Source organism: Dipodomys merriami, unplaced genomic scaffold, assembly GCF_024711535.1.
Source record: "Dipodomys merriami isolate MVZ:Mamm:240054 unplaced genomic scaffold, mDipMer1.0.p SCAF_46, whole genome shotgun sequence".
Taxonomy (NCBI): domain Eukaryota; kingdom Metazoa; phylum Chordata; class Mammalia; order Rodentia; family Heteromyidae; genus Dipodomys; species Dipodomys merriami.
Window position 1 is genome coordinate 3,142,717 of NW_027206024.1, and position 11,015 is coordinate 3,153,731.

An 11,015-nucleotide genomic window follows, 5' to 3' on the forward strand; every position below is an offset into this window, starting at 1 on the left:
GGGTTAGGCTTAGGGTGAGGGTGAGGGAGAGGGTTAGGGTTAGGTTTAGGGTGAGGGTGAGGGTGAGGGTTAGATTTAGGATTAGATTTATGGTGAGGGTTAGGGTTAATGTTAGGGTTAGGGTTAGTGTGAGGGTTAGGGTGAGGGTGAGGGTTAGCATTAGGTTTAGGGTTAGGTTGAGGTTTAGGGTGACGGTTAGAGTTAGGGTTAGGGTTAGGGTGAGCGTGAGGGTTAGTTTTATGTTGAGGAGGTAGGGTGAGGTTTAGGGTTAGGCTGAAAAGTAGGGTTAGGGTTAGGGTGAGGGTGAGGGTGAGGGTTTCAGTTAGGGTGAGGGTTAGGGTTAGGTTTAGGGTTATGGTGAGGGGTTGGGTTAGGGTTAGGGTGAGGTTTAGGTTAGGTGTGAGAGTTAGGATTAGGGATACGGTTAGGGTTAGGGTGAGGGTAAGGGTTAGGGTGAGATTTAGGGTGAGGTTTAGGGTTATGTTTAGCGTTAGGGTTAGGTTGAGGGATAAGGTGAGGTTTATGTTTAGGGTTAGGGTAAGGGTTTGGGTGAGGGTGAGGGTTAGGGTTAGGTTTAGGGTGAGGGTTAGGGTTAGGGTTAGGGTTTGGGTGAGGGTGAGGGATAGGGTGAGGGTGAGGGTTAGGTTTAGGGTTATGGTGAGGTTTAGGGTGAGGGTTAGGATTGGCTTTAGGTTTAGGGTGAAGGTTAGGGTGAGCGTGAGGGTTAGGGTTAGGGTTAGGTTGAGGGTTAGGGTGAGGTTTTGGTTGAGTGTGAGGGTTAGGGTTAGGGTGCGGGTTAGGGTTAGGGTGCGGGTTAGGGTTAGGGTGAGGGTTAGCATTAGGAATAGGGTTAGGGTGATGTTTAAGATAGGGTGAGGCTTAGGGTGAGGGTGAGGGTGAGGGTGACGGTGTGGGTGAGGTTTCGGTTTATGGTGATGGTTAGGGTGACTGTGAGGTTTAGGGTGAGTGTGAGGCTTATGGTTAGGGTTAGGTTTAGTCTGAGGTTTAGGGTTTGGTTTAGGTTTAGGGTGAGGGTTAGGGTAAGGGGTAGGGTTATTGTTAGGGTGAGGCTTAGGTTTAGTGTGAGGGTTAGGGTTAGGGTTAGGGTTAGGGTGAGGCTGAGGGTGAGGGTTAGTTTTAGGATTAGGGTTAGGGTTAGGGTTAGACTGAGGGTGAGGGTTAGGTTTAGGGTTAGGCTTAGGATGAGGATGAGTGTAAGGGTTAGGGTGAGGTTTATGTTGAGGGTGAGGTTTAGGGTGAGGGTGAGGATTTGGGTTAGGAAAAGGGTTAGGATTGTGATTAGGGTTAGGGTGAGTGCTAGCGTGAAGTTGAGGGTTAGGGTTAGGTTGAGGGTTAGGGTGAGGGTTAGGTTTAGAGTTAGGGTGAGGGTTAGGGTGAGGTAAGTGTTAGGGTGAGCGTTAGGGTTAGGTTTAGGGTGAGGATTAGGGTGACTGTTAGGGTTATTGTTAGGGTTAGGGTTAGGGGGAGGTTTTGGGTTAGGATTAGGATTAGGGTTTGCCTTAGCGTTAAGTTTAGGGATATGGTGAAGGGGAGGGTTAGGGTTAGGGTGAGGGTTATGGATAAGTTTAGGGTTAGGGTTAGGGTTAGTCTTAGGGTGAGAGCAAGGGTGAGGGTGAGGGTTAGGGTTAGTGTTAGTGATACGGTGAGGATTAGGGTTAGGGTTTGTGTTAGGGTGAGTGTTCAGCTGAGGGGTAGGTTTAGGGTTAGGTTGAGGGTTACGTTAGTGTGCGGGTTAGGGTTAGGTTTAAGCTGAGAGTGAGGGTTTGGTTTAGGGTTAGGATTAGAGTTAGGGTGAGGGTTAGGGTGATGCCTAGGGATAGGATTAGGGTTATGGTTAAGGTTAGGCTTAGGGTGAGAGTGAGCTTTAGGGTTAGGCTGAGGGTGAGGGTTAGGTTTAGGGTGAGGGTTAGGTTTAGGTTTAGGGTAAGGGTTAGGGTGGACATTAGGGTGAGAGTTAGGTTTAGGGTAACTGTGAGGTTTAGGTTTAAGGTTAGGGTTAGTTGTAGTGTTAGGGTTAGTGATAGGGTGAGGTGTAGGATTAGCCTTAGGGTTAGGGTGAGTGTTAGGCTGAGGGGTAGGTTTAGGTTTAGGGTGAGTGTTAGGGTGAGGTGTAGGGTTAGGGATAGGCTGTGGGTTAGGTTTAGGGTTAGTGTGAAGGTTAGGTTTAGGGTTAGGGTTAGGCTGAGGGTAAGGGTTAAGTTGAGGTTTTGGGTGAGGCTGAGGGTTAGGGTTAGGGTTAGGGTTAGCATGAGGGTTAGGGTGAGGGTTAAGGTTATATTTTGGGTTAGGTTGAAGGTTAGTGTTAGTGTCAGTGTTACGTTTAGGGTTAGGGTTAGGGTGAGGGTAAGGGTTAGGGTAAAGGTTAGTGTGAGGGTGAGGGTTAAGGTTATGATTAGGATTAGGGTGAGGGTGAGGGGGATTGCTAGGGTTAGTGTGAGGGTAAGGCTAAGGGTGAGGGTTAAGGTTAGGGTTAGGTTTAGGGTTAGGGTGAGGGTGAGGGTGAGGGTTAGGGTTAGGTTTAGGGTGAGGGTGAGGGTGTTGGTTAGGGTTAGGGTTAGGGTTAAGTTTAGGTTTAGGGTGAGGGTGAGTGTGAGGGTGAGGGTTAGGTCTAGGATTAGGTTTAGGTTTAGGGTTAAGCTGAGGGTGAGAGTGAGGGCTAGGGTGAGGGTGAAGGTTGGGTGAGTGTGAGGGTGAAGTTCAGTGTGAGGGTTTCGGTTATGTAAGGGTTAGGGTTAGGGTTATGTTGAGGATTAGGGTGAGGGTGAGGGTTAGCTTGAGAGTTAGGGTTAGGGTGAAGGTTTGGGTTAGGGTTAAGGTGAGTGTGAGGGTTAGGCATAGGGTTACGGTTAGTGTGAGGATAAGTGTTAGGGTGAGTGTTAGGGTGATGGTGAGGGTTAGGGTTAGCATTAGGGTTAGTATGAGGGTTAGGTTTAGAGTTAGGGTTACAGTGAGGGTGAGGGTTAGATTGAGGTTTAAGGTGAGGGTTAGGTTTAGGGTTAGTGTGAGGATTAGGGTTAGGGTTAGAATAAGGGTGAGGGTGTGGTTAGGGTTATGATTATGGTTAGGGTGAATGTTAGGGTGAGTTTTAGGGTTATGGTTAGGGTTAGGGTGAAGGTTAGGGTTAGTGTGAGGGTTAGGTTTAGGGTTAGGGTTAGGTTGAGGGTGAGGATTAAGGTTAGGATTAGGATTAGGGAGAGGCTGAGGGTTAGGGTTAGTGTGAGGGTAAGGTTAAGGGTGATGGTTAGGGTTAGGCTTAGGCTTAGGGTTAGGATGAGAGTGAGGGTGAGGGTGAGGGTGAGAGTTAGGGCTAGCATTGGGGTTAGGGTTAGGGTTAGGCTGAGGCTGAGGGTGAGGGCTAGGTTGATGGTGATGGTTAGATGAGTGTGGGGGTGAGGTTGAGTGTGAGGGTTAGGTTAGGGTTAGGGTGATGGTGGGCGTGAGGATTAGGGTTAGGGTGAGGCTTAGGGTTAGGGTGATGGTTAGGGTTATTGGAGGGTTTGTGTTAGCGTTAGGGTGAAGGGTAGGGTGAGTGTTAGGGTTAGGGTTAGGTTTAGGTTTAGGGTGAAGGTGAGGGGTAGGGTGATGTTTAGGGTTAGGTTTAGGTTTAGGGTTAGTGGAGGGTTAGGGTGAGAGTTAGGTTGAGGGTTAGAGTTATGGTTAGGGTTAGGGTGAGTGTTGGGGTGAGGTTTAGGTTGTGGGTTAGGGTTAGGGTTAGTGTGAGGGTTGGGGTGAGGGTGAGGGTTAGGGTTAGGGTTATGGTTAGATTGATGTTGACGGTTAGAGTTAGTATTAGGGTTAGGGTTAGGGTTAGAGTGACTGTAAGGGTTAGGGTGAGGGTTATGGTTTGTGTGAGTGATAGGGTTATGGTGAGGAAAAGGGTTAGGGTGAGGTTTAGAGTGAGGGTGAGGGTTAGAGTGAGGGTGAGGGTGAGTGTGAGGATTAGTGTTAGGGTTAGGATTAGGGTTAGTGTGAGGTTTAGGGTGAGGGTTAGGTTTAGGGTTACTGTTAGGGTTAGGGTGAGGGTAAGGGTTAGGCTGGGGTTTAGGGTGAGGTTTATGGTTAGGGTTAGGGTGAGGCTTAGGGTGAGGGTTAGAGATAGTGTTTGGGTTAAGATGAGCGTGAGTGTTAGCTTTAGTGTGATATTTAGGGTCAGGGTGAGGGTTAGTGTCAGTTTGAGTGTTCAGGTGAGGGTGAGGTTTAGGTTGTGGGTAAGGGTTAGGGTTAGGGTGAGGGTTAGGGTGAGGGTTAGGGTGAGGGTTAGGGTGAGGGTTAGGGTTAGGGGTAGGCTTAGGGTGAGGGTAAGTGTTAGGGTGAGGTTTAAAATGGGGGTTAGGGTTAGGTTTAGGATGAGGGTTAGGGTGAGGGGAAGGGAGGATTATGGTGAGCTTTAGGGTTAGGGTAAGTCTTAGGGTGAGGAATAGGGTTATGGTTATGATTAAGATGAGGGTGAGTGTTAGGGTTAGTGTGATATTTAGGGTGAAGATGAGGGTTCGGTTGAGTGTGAGTGTTCAGGTGAGGGTGAAGGTTAGGGTGTGGGTGAGGTTTAGGGTTAGGGTGAGGGTTAGTGTGATGGTGAGGGTTAGGGTGAGGGTGAGGGTTAGGATTAGGGTTAGCGTTAGGGTGAGTGATATGGTTAGGGTTAGGATTAAGGTGAGGGTTAGGGTGATTTTTAGGATTAGCGTTAGGTTTAGGGTTAGTGCGAGGATTAGGGTTAGGGTTATGGTTATAGTTAGGTTGAGGATAAGGTTTATGGTGAGGTTTAGGGTGAGCATGAGGGTTAGGGCTAGCATTGGGGTTAGGGTAAGGTTTAAGTTGAGGGTGAAGATGAGGGTTTGGGTTAGGCTGAGGGTTAGGGTTAGGGTTAGGGTTATGGTTAGGGTGAAGGTTAGGGTTAGGGTTAGGGTTAATATTAGGGTAAGATTTAGGGTAAAGGTGAGGGTGAGGTGAGGTTTAGGTTTAGGTTTAGGTTTAGGGTGAGAGTGAGGGTGAGGGTTAGCTTTAGGTTTAGGTTTAGGGTTAGGCTGAGCGTGATGGTGTGGGTAAGGGTTAGTGTTAGTGTGATATTTAGGGTAGTGTGACGGCTAGGGTGAGTGTGAGGGTTCGGGTGAGGGTGTGGGTTAGGTTGTGTGTGAACGTTAAGGTGACGGTGAGTGTTAGGGTGATGGTGAGTGTTAGGGTGAGGGTGAGGGTTAGTGTTATGGTTATGGTTATGGTTAGGGTGAGAGTAATCTTTATGGTGAGGGTTAGGGTTAGGTTGAGGGTTAGGGTTAGCGTTAGCATCAGGTTTAGGGTTAGGGTTTGGGTTACGGTGAAGTTTAGGGTGAGGGTTATGGTTAGAGTTAGAGGTAGGGTGAGGGTTAGTGTGAAGATTAGGGTTCTGGTTAAGGTTAGGGTTAGGCTGAGTGTGCGGGTGAGGTTGAGCATTAGGGTTAGGGTGAGGGTGAGGGTTAGGGTTAGTGTGATGTTTATGGTGAGGTTGATGGTTAGGGTGAGAGTGAGATTTCGGGCGATGGTGAAGGTTAGGTTGATGGTGAGGGTGAGAGTTAGGGTTATGTTTACATTTAGGGTTATGGTGAGGGTTAGGGTGATGGTGAGCGTTAGGGTTAGCGTTAGCATGAGGATTAGGGTTTGGGTGAGTGTTAGGGTTAGGGTTAGGGTTAGGTTGAGGGGGATGTTTAGGGTTAGGGTTAGGTTTAGAGTTAGGGTGATGGTGAGGTTGAGGGCTAGGGTTAGGATTAGGTTTTGGTTTAGGGTTAGGCTGAGGGTGAGGGTGAGGTTGAGGGGAGGTTTACAGTTAGATTTAGGGTGAGCTTTAGCTTTATTGTTAGTGTTAGTGTGAGGGTTAGGGTGAGGGATTTGGGTAGGGTAGGGATAGGGTTAGGGTTAGTGTGATTATTAGGGTTAGGGTTAAGTTTAGGGTTAGGGTGAGGGTGATAATTAGGGTGAGGTTTAGGTTTAGTGTTAGGGTTAGGGAGAGTGTGAAGGTTAGGTTTAGGGTGAGTGTTAGTTTTAGGGTGAGGTTTTGGGATAGGGTTAGGTTTAGGGTAATGGTGAGGCTGAGGGTCAGGATTAGGGTTAGTGTTAGAGTTAGAGTGATGGTAAGGGTGAGTGCTAGGTTTAGGATTAGAGTTAGGGTAGGATGAGGGCAAGGGTTAGGTTGAGGGTTAGGGTGATGTTTGGCATACCTGTTAGGTTAGGGTGAGGGTGAGGATTAGGGTTAGGATTAGGGTGAGGGCTACTGTGAGGGTGAGAGTTAGGGTTAGGTTTAGGGTGAGTGTTAGGGATAGGCTGAGGATTAGGGTTAGGGTTAGGGTTAGGGTGAGGGTTAAGTTGCGGGGTAGGGTTAGGGTTAGGGTGAGAGTTAGGCTTAGTGTGAGGGTTATGGTTAGGGTTAGGTTTATGGTAAGGGTAAGGCTTAGGGTGAGGCTTAGGGTTTGTGTGAGCATTAGGGTTAGGGTTAGGGTTAGGTTGAGGAAAAGGACTAGGCTGAGGGTTAGGGATATTTTAGGGATATTGTTAGGGTGAGTGAGAGGGTGAGGGTAAGTTTAAGGATTTGTATTAGTGTTACGTTTAGGGTGAGGTTGAGGGTGACGCTTAGGGTTAGGATTAGTTTTAGGATTACGTTTAGGCTGAGGGTGAGGGTGAGGGTGAGGGTTAGCGTTAGTGTGATTTTTAGGGTTTAGGGTGAGGTTTAGGGTGACAGTGAAGTTTTGTGTGACGGTGAGGGCTAGGTTGATTTTGACATTTAGTGTTAGGGTGAGGGTTAGGGTTAGGGTTAGGGGTAGGGTTATGGTGAGAGTAAGGGTTAGGGTGACCTTAGGGTGAGGGTGAGGCTTAGGGTTAGGGTTAGCGTTAATGTGACGTTTAGGGTTAGGGTAAGGGTTAGGGTTAGGGTTAGGTTGAGGGTGAGGGTTAGTGTTAGTGTTAGGGTTAGAATTAGGGTGAGGGTGAGGGTGAGGGCTAGGGTTACGATTAGGTTTAGGATTAGGCTTAGGCTGAGGGTGAGGGTGAGGGTTACGGTTAGATTTATGATGAGGTTTAGGGTTAGGGTTACATTTAGGGTTATTGTGAGGATTAGGGTTAGTGTTATGGTTAGGGTTAGGGTGAGGGTAAAGTTTACGGTGAGGTTTAGGGTGAGGGTTGAGTTAGCGTTAGGGTTAGGGTGAGTGTTAGGGTGATGTTTAGGTTTAGTGTTAGGGTTTAGCTGAGGGTAAGGGTTAGGGTTAGGGTTAGGGTCAGGGTTAGGGTTAGGGTGAAGTTTTGGGATAGGGTTAGGGTTAGGGTGAGGATGAGGGTGAGGGTTAGGATTAGAGTTTGTGTTAGAGATAGGGTGAGGGTGAAGGTAAGGGTTAGGGTTAGGGTTAGGTTGAGGGTGAGGGTTAGTGTTAGTGTTAGGGTTAGAATTAGGGTGAGGGTGAGGGTGAGGGCTAGGGTTACGATTAGGTTTAGGATTAGGCTTAGGCTGAGGGTGAGGGTGAGGGTTACGGTTAGATTTATGATGAGGTTTAGGGTTAGGGTTACATTTAGGGTTATTGTGAGGATTAGGGTTAGTGTTATGGTTAGGGTTAGGGTGAGGGTAAAGTTTACGGTGAGGTTTAGGGTGAGGGTTGAGTTAGCGTTAGGGTTAGGGTGAGTGTTAGGGTGATGTTTAGGTTTAGTGTTAGGGTTTAGCTGAGGGTAAGGGTTAGGGTTAGGGTTAGGGTCAGGGTTAGGGTTAGGGTGAAGTTTTGGGATAGGGTTAGGGTTAGGGTGAGGATGAGGGTGAGGGTTAGGATTAGAGTTTGTGTTAGAGATAGGGTGAGGGTGAAGGTAAGGGTTTGGGTTAGGGTTAGGATTACGGTAGTGTTAGGGTTAGGCTGAGGGTGAGGGTAAGTTTGAGGGTGAGTGTTAGGGTTAGGATGAGGTTTAGTTTTATCGTTAGGGTTAGGATTAGGATGAGAGATTGGATGAGGAATAGGTTTAGGGTTAGGGTGAGTGTTAGGGTTAGTGTGAGGGTTAGAGTGGGTTGAGGGTAAGGATTAGGGTGAGGTTAGAGTGAGGGTTAGGGTGTCGGTGAGGGTTAGGGTGAGGGTTCAGGTTTGGGTTTGGGTGAGGGTTAGGATTAGTGTGAGGGTAAGGATTTGGGTGAGGGTTAGGATGAGGTGAGGGTTAGAGTTAGGGTTAGGGTGAGGGTTAGGGTGACGGTGAGGGTTAGGGTGAGGATGAGGGTTATGGTTAGGGTTAGGGTGAGGGTTAGCGTGACGGTGAGGATTAGGGTGAGGGTGAGGGTTAGGGCTAGGGTGAGGGTTAGGGTGAGTGGTAGGGTTAGGGTTAGGGTTAGGTTGAGGGTTAGGGTTAGGTTGAGGCTTAAGGTTAGGGTGAGGGTTAGGATTAGGGTGAGGTTTTGGGTTATGGTTAGGGATAGGGTGAGGATTAGGCTTAGGGTTAGGGTGTAAGTTAGGTTAAGGACTAGGGTAAGGGTTAGTGTTATGATTATGGTGACGGTTAATGTGAGGGTTAGGGTTAAGTTTAGGTTTAGGGTGAGGGTGACGGTTAGGGTTAGTGTTGGGATTAGGTTTAGTGTTAGTTGAGGGTTTGGGTTAGGGTTAGAGTTAGTGTTAGGGTTAGGTTTAGGGTGTGGATTAGGGTTAGGATGAACTTTAGGGTTAGGGTGAATCCTTTTGTTAGGGTTAGGGTTAGGTTTAGGGTGATGGTATGGGTTAGGGTTTATGGGTTAGGGTGAGCATTAGTTAAGCGTTAAGGTTAGGAGTAGGTTTAGTGTGAGGGTTAGGTTTAGTGTTAAGGTTAGGGTTAGGGTTAAGGTAAGGGTTAGGTTTAAAGTGAGGTTTAGGGATAGTCTTAGGATTAGGGTGAGGGTGAGGGTTAGGATTAGGGTTAGGGTTAGATTTCAGGTGAGAGTGAGGGTTAGGGTTAGGTTTAGGCTTAGGTTTAGGGTTAGGCTTGGGGTGAGGGTAAGTGTGCTGGTGAGGGTTAGGGTTAGGATGAGGGTTAGGGTTAGGGTTGGGTTAGGGTTAGGATTAGGGTTAGGGTAAGGGCGAGGGTGAGGGTGAGATTTAGGGTTAGGTATAGGGTGAGAGTTAGGGTGAGGGTGAGGATTAGGGTTAGTGTTAGGTGAGGGTAATTGTGACAGTTTGGTTAAGATTGGGCGTGATGTTTAGGGTTAGGTTTAGGGATAGGGTGAGGATTAGGTTTTGGTTTTGGGTTACGGTGAGGGTTAGGGTGGGGGGTAGGGTTAGGTTTAGGGTGAGGGTTAAAGTTAGTGTGAGGGTTATGGTTAGGGTTAAGGTTTGGGTGACTGCAAGGGTTAGGGTGAGGATTATGGATAGTGTGAGCGATAGGGTTAGGGTTAGGGTTAGGGTGAGGAAAAGGGTTAGGGTGAGGTTTAGGGGAAGGGGGAGGATTAGCGTGAGGGTGAGGGTTAGTTTGAGGATTAGAGTAAGGGTGTTTATTAGGGTTAGTGTGAGGGTTAGGGTGAGGGTTAGGTTGAGGGTTATGGTGAGGGTGAGGGTAAGTGTTAGGGTGAGGTTTACAGTGAGGGTTAGGGTTAAGCTTAGTATGAGGGTTACGGTGAGGGAAAGGGCCAGGTTTATAGTGAGCTTTAGGATTAGGGTGAGGGTTAAGGTTAGGGTTATGGTTAAATGAACGTGAGGGTTAGGTTTAGTGTGATATTTAGGGTCAGGGTCAGGGTTATGGTTAGTGTGAGTTTTCAGGTGAGGGTGAGGGTTAGGGTGTGGGTGAGGGTTATGGTTAATGTGAGGGTGAGAGTTATGGTTAGGGTGAGGTTTAGGGTTAGGGTTAGGGTTAGTGTGAGGGTTAGGGTAAGGATTAGGGTGAGGTTTACGGTGAGGGTTAGGGTTAGCTTTAGGATGACAGTTACTGTGAAGGGAAGGGAGGTTTATGGTGAGCGTTAAGGTTAGGGAGAGGCTTAGGGTGAGGGTTAGGGTTACTGTTAGGGTTAGGATGTGGGTGAGGATTAGGGTTAGTGTGATATTTAGGGTGAAGGTGAAGGTTAGGGTGAGTGTGAGGGTTAGGGTTAGGGTGAGGCTTAGGGTGAGGGTTAGGGTTAGGGTTAGGATGAGGGTTAAGTTCAGGGTAAGGGAGGTTTATGGTGAGTGTTAGGGTTAGGGGGAGGCTTAGGGTGAGGGTTACGGTTAAGGTTAGGGTTAGGATGACGGTGAGGATTAGGGTTAGTGTGATATTTAGGTTGAGGGTGAGGGTTAGGGTGAGTGTGAGTGTTCAGGTGTGGGTGAGGGTTAGGTTGTGGGTGAGTGTTAGGTTGACGGTGAGGGTTAGGGTGACGGTGAAGTTTAGGGCGACTGTGAGGGTTAGGGTTAGGGCTATCATTAGGGTGAGTGGTATGTTTAGGGTTAGTGTTAGGGTGAGGGTTAGTGTGATGATTAGGGTTAGGTTTATTGTTAGGTTTAGTGTGAGGTTTAGGGTTAGGGTTAGGGTTAGAGGTAGGTTGGGGTTAAGTTTTATGGTGAGTTTTAGGGTGAGTGTGAGGGTAAGGGTTAGCGTTGGGGTTAGGGTGAGGTTTAAGGTGAGGGTGAGGATGAGGGTTAGGTTTAGGCTGAGGTTTAGGGTAAGTGTTAGTGTTAGGGTGAGGGTTAGGGTTAGGGTTATTGTTAGGGGTAGATTTAGGTTAAGGGTGAGGGTGAGGTTGACGTTTAGGTTTAGGGTTAGGTTTAAGGTGAGGGTGAGGGTGAGAGTTAGTGTACGCGTGAGTGTTCACGTTAGCGTTAGCGTGAGGGTTAGGCTAAGGGTGAGTGTTAGGGTTAGGGTTAGGCTTAGGTTGAGGGTGAGGGTTAGGGTTAGGTTGAGGGTGAGGGTTAGTGTTAGTGTTAGGGTTAGAATTAGGGTGAGGGTGAGGGTGAGGGCTAGGGTTACGATTAGGTTTAGGATTAGGCTTAGGCTGAGGGTGAGGGTGAGGGTTACGGTTAGATTTATGGTGAGGTTTAGGGTTAGGGTTACATTTAGGGTTATTGTGAGGATTA